The 16,756-nt window shown below is 40.0% G+C and overlaps 1 protein-coding gene across 1 annotated transcript in view; it reads left to right on the forward strand.

Annotated features, from left to right (window-relative positions):
- Nucleotides 1-16,756, forward strand: part of hcn1 (hyperpolarization activated cyclic nucleotide-gated potassium channel 1) — a 72,226-nt gene that overhangs the window by 10,460 nt on the left and 45,010 nt on the right. The window lies entirely within an intron of this gene.

The following is a 16,756-nucleotide window of genomic DNA, read 5'->3' on the forward strand; positions in this document are numbered from 1 at the left end:
AGCCATGCTGTTTTAGATTGTTTGATATGCACGGAGTGTATTAAAAATATATCAGCAGCAAGAGGAGTGCAACAAGGCATAATGTGCTATGTGCATGGACTGTATGTAAAAGATGGATGCAGCCTCCAGGTTTGAAAAGTGGAGTAAATTTGTATGAAGGTATACGGGAAGGTTGTAGAGAGCAGATGACGCTGCTTGTTCATGTGTCATTTAACAGTTCGGTAAGCACATTCTTAATTAATCTAGTGTCTCATTTGCTAGCTTCAGCCCATCTTTATTACACAATATTGTATATAAGAAAGTGAAAAGGAACTTTTGTGTTATTAATTACTTTGGTGTAGTATCTATATCCATGGGGGAGGTCTGAATGAATGAATACAGTTAGAAGTCCAAAATTGATCCTGCCCTTCACATTTCCAAAGCTTTCCAGTGGGCCGGATTAGAGTCTTTGCGCGTCCAATTCTGGCCCGCAGGCTATATATTTTACACCCCTGCTATAAACCAATCGATGACATCACGGTGGCCACATCTGGCTTTTATATAAAAGCTGCTGTTGTGCCCGTGTAAACATAAGCTCCAGTCAGAACTGTGCCTGATTCCTGGTACCCATATTACGGATCAGTGAACTTTTATAATACAGAAAAAGATCATCTTTCTGCTTAAGTACCAGCGAGGCAGCTGACTTTTAAAGTGTTTATGGTAGCTTATAGCTTTCTGTCAGTGTGTGCTTTAAACATTTTTTATTATCCTTACTGTGTAATGTGGCATTTGAAAAACAAAACCATTATTCATGCTTCAGTAAAGCATTATTAAAGCTTTGCTGAATATGGTCTCTGGTTCAGGATTCTCACACACACATACGAGCACACATACGTCACACAACACACTCTGAAAGTGAGCGCACTATAGATGGTGGTTGCTTGGTGTTATTATCTTGATATGTACACTATGTGGGAAGCTGATTGTGAGGTTCAGCGTAGTTTGCAGACTTGTATACATTGGGAGGATGAGACAACGTTGGACCAGGACAGAAGCATAAATATTCAGTGCTGCAAGGTTAATGAGAATCTGCAGTGAGGATGCAGGCAGCCAGTGCAGTACAAAGTACACAGGGATGTGTCATAATGCCTGGCTGCAACAGCACAGCTTACAGGCCTGCGCTACTCTCAGTTCATCTCTCTCACGTCATTCGTCTTTGCCTCCAATCGTTTCGCTGCTTATCAAACTCCGTGGCTCCTTCTTTCCCTCTGGTTCGCCCCCTTCCCCCCAGTTGCATGCCTTTTCTCACCCTCTCCCTCGCACGGCATGTCCTCCTTCGGCATGTTGTCTTTCTTTAAGACATGTCCAACCCCTGTGCACTTAAGAAGATAGTTTAGTATATGAAGCTTGCATCAATTTACTTATTTCGCTGTAACCATATTAAACGAGCACACCGAATAATAAAACAACGGCGAAACAAACACATCCACTGGAGATGCGAGAGGGGAAGAAAAGGCACTCGGTGGAAACATTCCAAGCTGTCGTAACATGTTAGGTGTGGGATGCAGGATTAGAGCTTTAATGGAGGGACGAATGTAGTCTCCTGCCATTGCAAAGATTTTCAAGCTGTGAACGTTCGTTACGTCAGCCGTGGGATGGACCCAACTAGTTATTCAGTCAGTTTCTACAATAAGTCATCCTCCAAACTGTATGTCCATCCGTCATTCCTTCATCTGGTCTTTGCTCCCTCCCGCCCTCTTCACTCTGTCACCATCTTCTCCCTCCATCTGTGGAGTAAAGGAGGCTGTTATTTCACCAGTGCTGGCTGGCCATTCAGTCTTTTTTCACTTTTCCATCACTGCTAATGTCCTAGTCACGGTCTCTATCAGAGAAAACCTATTCTTATTCTTTAGGGTTGTTACCCTCCTAAAATCTTCATTTTTAGTTCAGAGCGGAATTTTCCCATTTAGCGTGATCGATACTGAAACTGTATCTAATATATAAAAAATGAGTCTTTGGAGTCACCTGCAGGTATGTCTGAATGATTTAGCTGTGTAATTTGTCAGTAAATACTCCACTTTCCTTTATTAAAAGTGCTTGTGGCAAGAAGGATCCTGATACAGGCAGTTTTGGTGGATATCGGGTATTATGGTTGCAGTAAAACAGTTGAACAGCTACAGTATTAGGACCCAGTCAGGACCTGACGTGTCTTATTTAACAACTCGCACAACTGCCAGTCATTAGAAAGACATTATAAACTCCACTTCGATGACTCTGCCTGTGCCAGTTTGGAAATGTAATAAAGATGGAAGAAAATTAATAAAAAATAGTAAAAAAAAAATACCATTACTAGTGTTTCATGGCAACAGATATTAAGACTTGGTAGCTGAAAAGACGTCTACTTGTTCAAGAGTGCATGCTGCTGTTTGTACTGTATCCAGTTGTCTGGTTCTCTGTGTGTTTTCTAAATCATTCATCATGTGCATGTGCAAACATAATTATTACAATGTGCAGTACTTAGGGAAATTGCAGTGTACAGCGTGAAGGTCACGTAGAGCAGTAAATTCTGTGTGCTCAAACAATCTGAGTGGGGACCAACCAAAGGGAAGCTTGTGCACTTTTTACACACGTGAAAGTAACTACTGATCTTTCATACATTCACATCAGCAGTGTTGGTCAAGTTACTTGAAATAGGAATTAGTTACTAATTACTTTTCTAAGAAAGTAATCCCATTACTTTACTGATTACTTATTTTCAAAATGAATTAGTTAATTTATTACTTTGTTACATTCCTGTGGCAGCGTGCTCGGTGCTTGCTAAGATTTGAAGATTAATCTCTCCTGCACTCCATATTGTCCACTCGTACATCCTTGTCATGAGACACTCTCATAAAATCACGGTTTAGTAACGCAGTAACGCGGCATGCTTACTGGAAAGTAACAGTAATCGAATTACTTTTTTGCAATATTAATCCCTTACTTTACTTGTTACTTGGAAAAAGTAATCGGATTACAGTAACGCGTTACTGCCCATCTCTGCACATAAGTGCTAAAAAGTGCAGAGCTAAAAATGTAACTTTCTGCTCTGCTTTTGTCCACGTGCCTAAATGCACTGAGGCGCTGCCACGTGATTGGTTGATTCAGCACTGTGCCATTCATGATGTTAAGAAATCCTACAGGTCGTTATTTCCCATAAACAGAGGATTGGGAAAACTACAAGTCATCTAGCTTACCTCTCAACTATAGTGCCTCATTAGGGAATTACGTGTAATTATTAACAATTTAACAACTGAGAAATGAGAAGAGTTATCTGGTTATTTTACACCTAATTTCACATGATTTTTTTGTTTTGTTTTAACTTTCAAGGGCATTTTGCCCCCTGCTCCTATTCATTTCTAACCCTGCTTCTCTTATGTTTCTCTTATTACTTCATGCCCTCACAGACACAGAGCTAATTATCCCAATGACCTTAAAGTCACAGTAGTGGTTTTTTGTTTTGTTTTTTGCTCTCTCAGAATGTTGGCACCTTTGGATATGTGCTAATGTCAGACAGATCTTAATGACGTGTATTACAGGGAAATGATTTATATACTATCCTATTCAATGCTGGTTTTAGTTTGTTTTATTTAATGAAAATGCAAAAGGAGACTAAAAGGATAACATTTTTAAACTGCTGTAGAAAATCCCCAGAGCTCCCAGTGCCACATCTGGCTTATCACAGTCACCAGGCCTCCCGCCAGATCCCAGCTCAAGCAGGAGGGCTCAGGTTGGGCTTGTGGCAACATACCATCCCCCAAGGGGAACTGTACCCTTTTTGAGGGTACCAGACAAAAACAAAAACAAACCCCCCCCCCAAACATCTGTCATACAATATTTATTGTTTATTGTACATTTAAAATAGAATAAAAAACTGTTGTTGGTTGTATTATGAAAACAAAACTGCCACTACTCCTGTTGCTGTTATGTGACCTAAGATATTAAATAACCATTACATCTGTGGTTAAATAGGCTTCAGTTTTAGCACAAACCCCCCCAACTTGTATGTGTTGTATTTGTCGTACCTTTTGCTGCCCTCTTTGGCCAGGTCTCTCTTGGAAAAGAGATTTTAATCTCAGTGATACTTTTTACCTGGATAAGTAAAGGATGGGTCGTGGTGTACGGTACAGTGGAGACTATATAGTAGTATCTATGTTTTCAGTACTTGCTAGTAATGCATCTGGATTGCTGCTGTTGACACGTGTGTGCTGAGCATCCACATATGTCATGACCAGCGTTGACTTTGCTGCCCTGAGCTGCCTTCAAGCCTCTCCCTCTCCTCTTCTGTTACTTTGATCTGTTGGCTGATGGCGTCCAAGTGCTGAGACACTAACCAGCTGCTTGTAGGAAGCGTCAGCTCCCATGTGCACCTTCACTTTGTCGTCACTGTAGTCACAGACTAATAGTACAACCTGTTTCTGTGAGTATCCGTGTTACTGAATAAGTCAAATTGTCCTTTTATTTGCCTTCTAAAAACATTTAACCTGGTATTATTAATAATGCACTTTATCTGCAAACACTGCTGGTTCAGGCTTTTTAGTTGCATACTTTAAAAACAAAAACAGTAGTATCTGCTACAGATGACTGCAGAACGTGATGCAAGTGATCTGATTAATTAGAATCTGCCTGTAGGGATAGAGATGTCGTCCTAAGCAAAGGTGCTTAATTCACTGTCGGTAAATTGATCTGAAATGGGAGAAAATGTGAGCCAACTGACCCGAGTATCCAGTTCACTGAAGAAGAGGCTTTAACTACATTTCCCTGGCTATATTTGGTCTCCACTGAAATATCCCATGCTATTTGTATGACAGCCTGACAGCATGCCCTTTTATACCCTGCCATCGTCAGACAAAATATGTGAACGCACTGATGTTTGTCAGTTTGTGTTTACATCAGTGGCTTATGTTTCAGTTTGATCGGTATGCTAAATTAAAGCCAGAGCAGATCATCGGACCTCTGTCTGTAGCTCACTTCAAATAATGCACAGTAAATTAAACACAGGCTCACAAACAAACAGCCATGCCAAGTATTAAGTCAGAAAACAGCTTAACTTTCAAAAATTAAATATTAGCCAATTTATTTGATTAAATGTGTTTAATATCTCCAAATAAACATATGAAACATAAAAAAAGAAGGCATCTTTGCTAGATAAAGGATTCTTTATAAACAGCTGAATATTGAACTAAGTGCTACAGGCACTGAAAATTAAGATATAACCTTCTTAGTGATGAATAGAAACTGACACGAGGTACTGAAACAGTAAGGTGAAAAAGGCCGTAGTGTTCTGTGAGCCATTGTGTACTGTAGTCTGCCACGATAGAAACAAATAGTTTGGTGCCAAAGCAGATTAGTGGGACTGTGTTTGCAGAGTCCCGTGGACCCGATTCACCTGTCTCAGAATAGGCAATGCCAAGTATTCGGTGCCTTAAGGTCTCTGCCCTGGTGTCATGCAGGGACACAGGTGCATAATCGCACGCACACACACTGAAAGTGTGCTGAATCATAAAGCGCTGACTCATTTGTGAGGTTAAAAGAGAGATCATAAAGAGAAAAAGAGAGGAAACAAATAGAGGAAAGCACCGGGGGTGGGGCGGTGGGGGTTATAGCTTTCCATTCTAATACTTTGTTCGCTTGTTTATAAGATAAGATAAGATAACCTTTACTAGTCCCACACGTGGGAAATTTGTTTTGTCACAGCAGAAAATGGACAGTGCAAAGTTATATAGCAAAAATGAGAGAACACTGGAATACAATAAGGATAAGATACTGTAAACAACTGTACACAATAGAATAGCATAAAATAAAATACTATATACAATAGAATAAAATAAAATAATATATACAATAGGATAAAAATAGAATACAAATGCTATATACAACAATTATTGTACTGACCCTGTTTTTTTCTGTAGTTACAGATGAACGATTATGCAAGGTGAACGAGAAATTAAACTGGATGCAGTAATGTGTTTTTTAGTACTTCTGATAAGATACATCGTCTGCCAGTTTGTCAGCAACTATCTTAAATAAAGACAACATGAATCTATAAAGAAGATATACAATCCTTTTATGACAGTGTTTACTGGAGGAAAATTAAAAGGAGCGTATCCTCATTACATCCTCTTAGTTACAGGACGCGCAGGCAATAGTGGCGAGGGACAGCTGCGGTTCTCTCCTCTGTGAAAGAGCAAAGGTACTGGCTGATGACGATGTACAAGTGCTTGATGTGATGTGAGAGTCTGGGAATTGTTGTGAGATTGTGTCATATCTACCAAATGTGTTCATTTTTATATGTGTATTTCATACCTGTGAAGGATTCTGATGTATGGATGCTGTACTAACTATTGCTACAGTGTACAGTATTTTTATAATACTTAATGCTGATGAACCAATAGCATGGATAGGATCACTGCAAATAAAAAATAGGAAAACGTGCACAATAGTATTGTTTATAGAGATGAATTTAACAGCATTAAAGCTTTAAAAGTGACAGCACCACTGAAAGTTGAGGCGGCGGAAGTTGAACCGTGAACATGTTCCAACTGTGGCGCAGGTGTGAGCTAGCCCAGATTTTCTGTTGGGCTAACTCAAGAAGCAAACATTGCCAAGGCTGCACAGCTGGTTGTTTATATTTAATGTCCCAAGATGAACAGGGGGCATTGATTTTCAAAGCACAAAAACACTCTGCTCTTGCTTATAGGTTCGGTCGAGGACACTGCAGGACAGGAAGACTTTGACAGCATACTTTATATGGTGCATCATAGTTTTCTGTGCATGTCATTTATCAAACTGAGCCAGCAGCTAAGAAACAGCTTGTGTGTGAAGTAAAGGAGGAGATGTGCTGTGAGGCTAGTTGATCAGGCCCCTGAAGATATTGATGAATGCATTAGCTTAACAGACATTTGAAAACAGAAGATTCACGTATTGCAGCTTTGATAAAACTGATGCTCATTGTGACTGCACCATTGGACTGCACCATGACATTTTGACTGGACATTTCTAGTCTGCATTAGGATATTGTTACATGAGAGTCTAGGGACTGCTTGGATCTAGGGTTCGGCCTCTTGAAACATATGCTTTAATGCTTTCTCTTTTCTTAACAGTGGCTCTTTTAGCTCAATCTTCTGTTATGCATTTTCCATGGTCAGAATAAAGTCATGTTGCCGATGGACTCTGCAGACTTTGGCTAAATTGATGACTAATTACATAAAAATGGCAGTGCTATTGTTTTTATGAATTGAATTAAAAACATAGACCATAAAGCATTTGCAGCATTAATGCAAATGAAGAAAGGCAACATAAACATGAAATAGCTACATCCTGTAAATCCAAATGCTGTGTTTATGAGGGGTGGGTAACTCATTTGGGAAACTTAGATTGTGGAGTAAGGTACCAGTGAGATTAATTCAGTTCTGCTCAATATCAATTTTATCTCTTTATAAACTGCCACTGGTAAGAAAAGATGCTACATTTAAGTGACTGAAATGTGAAATCAGCGGAGCAAGTGCGCCAACATTTTATCACTAGCCCCAGCAAACATGCTGTTAACTCCATGAACTCCCTCTCGTAGTCTCTTTCACGGCATGCATTGCTTCCAGCTCCTTAATAAACTCTTTGGTTATCCCACGTACAAAGAGGAGTCACTGAGCTGTCATGGAAACCCCAGATCTCATCCAGAGCCAAGTAGAAAAAGGTAAAATTGAAGCTGAAGGATTTTAAATTTAAGCTAACGCTGGTACAATGCTTCAAGTGGCAACATCTATGTTAATATTGTACACGGTCCCTTTTCAAATAAAATCAAGAATTTTTTAAAAACATTTTTAAAAAGAGACTGATATCCTAGAGCCACGTTGTTATGATTCGCCTGGAGAGGGGCAGGTTCTCAAATGCTTCTTTTTTTGCGGGGTATGTTAGCGCATTACACTTTGGAAAACTCCCCATCAGTGAAATGCTTACTGCTTATTGTTGTTATGGGAAATCACAGAGCTGGTCTTGACTGCTGCGTCCCTGGATGTGTGAAACTTGGTAAAAAGTCCTTGTTGCAGCTTTGCTAGTAAAGGTTTAACTGTACATTCTTGCTCTGCATTAGCCAAGTTTTAACTCTGCTCTGCATGTTTAGTCCCAAGAGTGATTTAAATTGTCATCCACAAACTAAGCACACTGCTTTATCTCAGTCTTCAGTCTATATCTTATTAAAAACTTCTGCATTCTGCATTAAATGAATAACAACCTTCACGGTTAGCAAACCGAGATATCTCATTAAAGTTTGTGCTAATTCAAATACAGTGAAGCTGCATCCGCTTGCACAAACCTGCTTTTATTTAAAATATTACTTCTTACTTTCAAAACTATTAATAAATTAGCGCCAAGTTATCTTAGTGAACTTCTCAAACCACATACTCCTGCTAGAACACTCAGATCTGCCACTCAACTACTTCTGACCCAACCCAGATCTCGACTGAAGTCTCGGGGTGACCGTGCGTTTGCTCTGGCTGCCCCGGTACTGTGGAACACCCTTCCTCTCGACCTCCGCGCATCTGATTCCATTGCACTGTTCAAATCACGATTAAAAACCCACTTATTCAATCTTGCCTTTCCCTCTAGTTAATATTTCTTTTATGATTTTATATCACGCACTTTTATGCTCATTTAAATTCTTGTTTGCTCTGTACCTGTTGCTTTCCTATGTATTAGTGACAGTTATCTGCTTGCATATTTAGTACTTGCTTTGGTCCTATTTCTATTATCCTCCTCATATACTCTATTTTACTTGTTAAGCACCTTGGCATACCCTTGGTTTTTAAGTGTGCTTTATAAATAAAGTTTATTATTATTATTATTATTTTATAATTGATTAAAAAAAGAGCATTTCCCTTTGAAATAACCCAAATAGTAACCCATTCTGTGAGGAGGAGTTATCAAAGAGGGTTTGCTGGCTGAAATAAGAAAACTACACTTATTATGTTTAATTGCCATTGACCTCATGCAGGCCGGTCAGGGATAACCAAATGGACCAGATGTAGCTCGGGGCCATACAATTCCCAAGTCTGGTTATAATAAAGCTAGCTAAATTAAGTGCTTGAACAAACAATATTGGATACGACTCTAAACCATGTGCATATTTTCGGTCCAGTGTTGATAACCATTTAGCCAGAGAACACTCTTCTCAGTCTTCTATGAATTCTTGCCTACAGTGTTTTCACATGCTTATTTGGACTATCCAAATCAAACCGTGTTCCATAGCATGTGGATGGGTGTCTTGCTATTGAAGGATCCACACATTTTGTTTTTCACTGGCATAAACACACAAGTGAACTCCACCTTGTACTGCAGAGCATGCTAGGTTTCTGGAGGCGAAGCAGACTTGTTTTGTGTTGTGTGTGGGTGTCGTAGGCTGCAGGCTGCAAAAGAGCTCTGTCACGTGTTTTCATGTGTGACAATGTGCCTGTCACACGTTTCATATTTTGTGTGCAGAGGGCCTTCTACTCGCTTAAATGAGAGCTTGAGCCCTTCAGACATTAAACATGTTAAATGATCTTCCCTTGCACAGACAGGGATCTTCTTAGCTTCGTCTCTTTCTTCCCATTTTCTCACACACAAATACACACACAAACAAGCAAGTCAAGTCCCACACAATAGCCTAATGGACTCCTCCAGTCCAATTTTGTCAAGCAAACAAAAATGAAGGACAGTGCTTCTTCCCCCTCCATGCTGTCTGTGTTCTTGTCCTCTCTGTTTTAAGACAAAGCTCTGACGTTGAATGTAATGTGCCTTGAACTGTGTTCTTGCTCAGCTCACAGAGGGAAGCTCGCTCTTGGCCCATAGGGTGGAAAATCCCAGATTGCAGCGCTTGAAAGAACGTTTTCCTCCTTGTTCCCTGCAGATTTAACCAATTTCCCCTTTGCCAAGTCTCTCATTACTCCTTCTGTTGTTAGTTGGTCTTGTTAACTGTAGTAGACTGTTTCCAGTAAATTGCTAGACCATATGGTTTAGAGTACAGAGTTAATTGTCAGGCTCAATGATTTGAAAGCAGACAAATGTATAGTGCTCTGCGGCAGAGCTAAGATTCATTGAATCAGTCAGAGGTTTGGTTAGAATACAATATGCTGCAACATACATAACATATATAACATATTTAACAGCATACATATAAAAACAGAGGGATTATGGCAAATATGTGGTTTCAACACATGGGTTCTGTAAATAAAAAATACACAAGGTGTCATTCCTGCATATGGGTGGGTATTGATAAGGTTTTCACGATTCCGATTCCATTTTCGATCCTGCGACAGACTGGCGACCTGTCCAGGGTGTACCCTGCCTCTCGCCCTATGACAGCTGGGATAGGCTCCAGCGCCCCCCGCGACCCTGAAAAGGATAAGCGGAAGCGAATGGATGGGATGGATGGATTCCGATTCCATTTTCGATTCTGTTTAACGATTCGATTCTTTATCGATTCTCTTATCAATTCTTTTTAAAAAAAGAGAACACTAAGGTCGATTAGCTTAGAACTTTGTTTTATATCTTCTCTCCGCAATGCGGTGACGTCATTCAGGGCGACTGGAATCGATAAGGGAATCGTTTGCAAAAATGGCAAACAATTCCAAGGAATTGAAACTGTGGGAACCGGTTCTCAACAAGAACCGGGTTTCGATAGCCATCCCTATTCCTGCAGTATCAAATAATGAATTTGTGCAGCTCATAAACAGAACAGCAGGAGGGAGAGGGGGCCTAGGAAGCAGTGAAGTTAGATGAGTTGCAAATAGGGCAGAAAACTGAATCAAAATAATGAACCATCACACTGAAAATTTAATTCAGTTTTATTTATAGAGCACCAAATTACAAAACAGTCACCTCGAGGTGCTTTATATTGTAAGGTAAAGAGAAAGACAGAGAAAAACCACAGTTATCGACAACACATTCTGAACAAGTAATTGGCGACATTGGGAAGGAAAAACTCCCTTTTAACAGGAAGAACTCTGGCAGAACCAGATCCAGGGAGGGACACTGTGTGCTGTGCTGTGACCAGTTGGGATTGCAGGGATGGAAACAGGAAAAAAAGACACACTGCACATGTTTTGCTTTCAGGATCTGTAGCATTTTGTAATGTGTAAAACTAATAATGTGCTGCAATTACTGCAATACCACAGATGAATATTAGTTAAAAGGCACAATATGGGCCGTTAATAGCCCCTACAGATATTTGACTGATACTTAACAGCGACGTGTGTTGGTGTTAGTTTTCCAAGTGTTGTAATAAAATCTACTTTTGTGTGAATTGTAATATTATATACTTTCTGTTATGGCTATTTTGTAGCTGAATGACCTTTTTGGTTGTCGCAATTTAAGGAATGCCTGATAGATGCAGGCCCAGACGAGCCTTCTGGAGCATGATGACCTTTGTGTCTTCTGTTTGGTGTCCTTCATTTTGCTCCTCCAGAGGCTCAAGGACAGCCTGTCTGGGTGCTGATAGTGCACAAGCTCGCTTATCTCACTGGGGTATAAGACAAACTGAAAATGGGGATGACCATACGTGTTGAATCTGGAATATCCATAATAAATGTATCTGTATTTCATACTGCACATCAACATCTCTTAACCAACAACTGCTGGCTGGTTTTACAGGTCGCTTTGTATCGTGGTGTCATTGTAAGCTGTGCACGATGTTCAAAATGTTTTATACTGCTCCGTCGGGAGTACTTCTGCTTATTGCATACTCTGACTCTTTTCATCTCTTACTGTTGCTGACAGTCCGTCTCTCAGCTCAGCCTTTTATTTGATATAAGATATGAACGGACATGTCTGCACAGTAAAGACGACAAGACTGAAAGCGACAGGAAACAGAATCACGTGTGTATTATTTTCAAACTACCAGCTGTTTCTGGTTATAATTCATAGTAATTAATACTTCCAATCACCTTAAACACCATACTCTTCTTATAATAGTTACAGCAGCACCAGAGCAGTGAAATAGAGATGCTTTTTATCCCAACAACTGTGGCTTATTTTTATGGTAAAAAATGGTAAATGGCCTGTATTTATATAGCGCTTTACTAGTCCCTAAGGACCCCAAAGCGCTTTACATATCCAGTCATCCACCCATTCACACACACATTCACACACTGGTGATGGCAAGCTACATTGTAGCCACAGCCACCCTGGGGCGCACTGACAGAGGCGAGGCTGCCGGACACTGGCGCCACCGGGCCCTCTGACCACCACCAGTAGGCAACGGATGAAGTGTCTTGCCCAAGGACACAACGACCAAGGCTGTCCAAGCCGGGGCTCGAACCGGCAACCTTCCGATTACAAGGCGAACTCCCAACTCTTGAGCCACGATCGCCCCCATAATTTTATCATAATTTTGTTTTTGAAAACACATCGTATTTCAGTATTTAGCAAAAAAGAAGTCCTGATTTCTGTTACCCCTCTCTAGAGTTCTGAGTAGAAAAAAGCTGTCAGCGAAAGCAGCTTTGATCTTCTGTCCTTTCCCATGGGATATCCCCTCATGGAGACTAGTTTCCCTCTGCAGTGTGCGCACAGTACAGAAAGTTGTCACATGACACATCAAGAATCCTCCAAATGATCTATGCTGGTTGATTGTCTCTGCAGCCTAACGCACTTCATGTGCTGTAAGCCATACTACAGTGTCTCCAGTGTTTCTATAAGGGCAACAAAGTCCATTTTTTCAGGCACAGGTACAAGGGTTCAAGGTTTGTATGTGAACAGTTACGTTTTTCTTGTCACTCGTTGTTTTGTTTCATTTTCACTTGCTTTTTTCATATGTTCAGACATAAACACTACTTAAGAACAGAAAAAGATCCTGGTGGCTGTTGAAAAACACACATGTTAGCTCCATTTTCTTGGTTTGCAATTAATGTATAGGTTTGTATTTTTACTGGAATACTGTAACAGAGGCGCAAGTGATCGGTGTAAGGAATACAGTAGAATACTTTGAGTACTGGTTGGTAGTGTTGTAGCTGTGCATGTAGGAAGTATCTTGGTGACATATCCAGGGTCACAGTGAAAGACGAGATGCCTGGTACGTAATGCTATAGTCACACACTGGAAAACAGTGGTTGGAGACGGTGCTATGACCAAGTGTGACCGCGTGCAATCAACTTGTGCTTCTTGTGGTTGTTTCAAACATGGGGACCAAGAAGTGATCACAAAACGGAAAAGTTATGACAAATCAGACTATAAGGCAAAAAGAAAGTGCAGCTTTATGGTTTCATGGACAAAAGAATTTCTGTGGCTGCAATATGACGAGCTAAATAACCAGGGGTGCACATAAGTGGTCCGCAGGTGCGCATTCGCTGTCAAAATAAAAAACGCGCACAAGATAAGAAGTTAATATTATATAATTATACAATGTTATACTTTAATGTATAATATTGTAAAGGAAACAAAACATCAATCAAAAAATTGCTCTCTTTTTTATTCGGGCTACTTAAATTTATTTTGGGCTACCAAAAACTGAAGAGTCCCTGCCCGAAGGGCTACCAGGGATTTTGAAATTTTGCGAGCCCTGAGATATATATATTTTTTTTATTACTTTTTTGTTTCAGCAACATATATACACACACATATATATATATATACTAGGGGTGCAACGATACACAAAATTCACGGTTCGGTTCGATACTTTGGTGTCACGGTTCGATATTTTTTCGATACAAAAAAATGTTCATGCCTTTTTAATTTGTCATTTATTAAAATTATAAATATATATTTTAACTCAAAAGTACAGTTTTTAAATTTAATGTTGCTGAAACAACAAAGTAATAAAAAAAATCTATCTGATTGAGAAATCACTCATCTTTGGAAAAGAGAGTTTATTACAGAGAAATGGCTCTTTCCAAAATAAAGCTATACTATACGCTTCTTCTGGGCTATATTCTCAGCAGCATATTAAACATATCAGGTCCCCATAAGGAGAATCCTGTGCTAACAGCTGTCTAAATGACTCTGGTAAAGTTTGTAGCATGCCTGCTTGTTGTTTTTGTCTGCTTCCACTTGTCTTTGCCCATCGGTGATTTTGGAGTAAATGTGCAGTCATATTCATTGTGTTCCCACTAGTGCTGTCAGCGTTAATCTCGTTGAAATGACGTTAACGCCACAACACGGCAAGTTAACGAGCCCCGTGCATGGGGCTGGACCGCCAACACGTTAACGAGCTAACTGCGCTAACACACTAGTTCCCACCAATGTAATTGAGCATTGCGTGGCACATCCAACATACTGTTTTACTTTAGTCCATGACTCGCTTACCTTCAGGGTCATACGTCACATGAAAACCAAAATAGTTCCAAACGCCAGATCTGAATGAGGGTGGGGGAGGTTCAATTTGCCATGTTGCAAGGAGCTTAGCTTCTGTCTGGCTAGCTTGCCCTGCGCTCAGTGAATCTGCGTTCGACTACTCCGCCTAGGCTGCACTGTCGAGCGCAGATCCACTGAGCGCTCAACACAGACAGCATCGTCAGAAGGAAAGTTGATAAAATAAATTAAAAATTTGTATTGTTCGATACATATACGTACCGAACCGAAAGCACTGTATCGAACGGTTCAATATCAATACGAGTATCGTTGCACCCCTAATATATATATATATATACACACACACTGATATTGCAAGCGTTGCATCGGCAAGAGGAAGAGTGTCATTAGCTGCAGTTGTTTGGGTTTTTTTACGATCCACTCGACTGCAAAAATGTTCATTTTATTTGATGCTCTTTTGAGAATTTTCTCCAGAAACAAAAGTAACAAAAAGAAAAATTCCTGTTCTGTGATCTAAGCCTTCATGACTAAAAATAAAACAAAACCTGAACCATCAAAGGTTCAGCTTGAAAAATAAGTGGTTGATTGACAAAATGGTTTGAGAATATTCGTCCTTATCAACCAACTTATTGAATAATTGACCAATCACTATAAACCTGTTTGTTATTGACTGATTCTGCATGAGGAGCGTAACGATCCCTTGATTGTTTAAAGGCAAGCACCGACACTCATTGCAGACATCCTGTAATGATGCTTTGTGTGCAAATTAATTGATTACTAACTACTGAGGCATTAGGGTTTCACTTCCCAAGAGCTAATGTTGCGGTGGATCAACTTAGCGAAGCACCCTTCATCCATCTGTCATGATGACGTGCTCATGTGCTGAAATCCAGCTGTTTATGTGAATCTAAGCACATACATGGAGGAACCACTATGGCGGTAAACAAATCCATGGCTACAGTATGGACAGGACTATATGTAGCATGTCAGCTGTAGTCATGCAGTCAAGAGATATGTGGAACTAGTTAGTATGATGCTGCTCCACTGCTAGTCAGATGAGTAATTATAACATCAGACTGCCCTCAAGGGTGTATGCATTCACTCTTCCATTTCCTGATTTCCTCTTTTATGTTTTTCTCTTCCTAAAACAATCATCCCGAAAAGACACACACTGTTAATGCCATCATATTTTTTTAACCAAGCTTCAGCTGCAACTTTGATTATGATGATTAAAAAGAAATATATAAAAATCAGTCTAAAATTGCATCACCAGGCAATCTCCACCCCTCCATCCCCAAGTGTATCGGGACGGGTGTGACCTCGATGCACACTGTGATACCGTCCATCTTGCTGATATTTACATGAGCACAGCGGGTCACCCTGTGCAATCCAGTCAAATCCCTCCTGATCTCATATGAGCACTAATCTTCCCTGACTACCTTCTTAGTACAACCACAACTCAGACTACAGCACTCTCTCTGTCTCTCTTTCACTGCGCTGCTGTGACATTTGCACAAAGGAAAAACTTGCAGTCCTCTTTCTTTCTTTCTTTTTCAGTCTAGCCTTTATTAATGCAGATCTACGGAGATGCTCAGATTGTCTTGACTAAATTAGATTTTTTCTTAAAAGTCTGATCTGTCAATTCAGATATTTCTATTTTCACTGCTTTCAGGAACTATATTTGACTGCACAATCATTTTGTAGTTTCTCCTTTAAAAAAAGTTTATTTTTTCTGAAGCAATAAAACAATTTAATAAAATTAAGCCCGCCCACGTTCTTGTATAACAGTGTTAAAAAAACCATAAATGAATCGCAGTAAACCCTACTTTATGCTGTGCACATACATACAGAGGATATGAGGTTTAAATGCTCCTCTACTGAGCTTCTTCTTTCATTGCTGCATTGTGCGCTTTCATTTCTGGAGAGTTGCTCCTTGGGATAATTTGAATGAGAAAAAGTCCTGGTCAATGTCAAAACAGATTAATACTATGTCAGCATTAGTATTTTCTTCTTTTATTTCTGGCCTGGGATTGTTGTGTGAAAGATGCACGCTTCTCTGTCAGCTCATTGTCCGCTCACAGCTCGTTTTTCTTTTTCTTTTTTCCTTCTTCCCTCCCTCAGCCTTACTTCGTAATGATGATTCCTATAATGATGCAGTGAAACTGTCAACAGACTTGCATAACCGAACAGATGACGTTAAAAATGGGTCATGTGGGAAAACGGTTATTCTTGAGGGCACTAACATGTTTTGGACAATATGTCCACACATGCCTCTTTCACTTCCCAGCAATTTTCTCATTGCACCGAGTGCACTGAGTTATAAATGCACTGGTGCTGCTGTCCGAGCTATAAGTACTGCTTGTGTTTGTGTACATGATTTATTAGACCTGAGCTGATGTTATTTTGTTACCACTGCTCAGGTTACAGGTACAAATCAATAGAACATTCATCCATAAATACATTT

Source organism: Aulonocara stuartgranti, assembly GCF_965226115.1.
Source record: "Aulonocara stuartgranti genome assembly, chromosome: 7".
Classification (NCBI taxonomy): Eukaryota; Metazoa; Chordata; class Actinopteri; order Cichliformes; family Cichlidae; genus Aulonocara; species Aulonocara stuartgranti.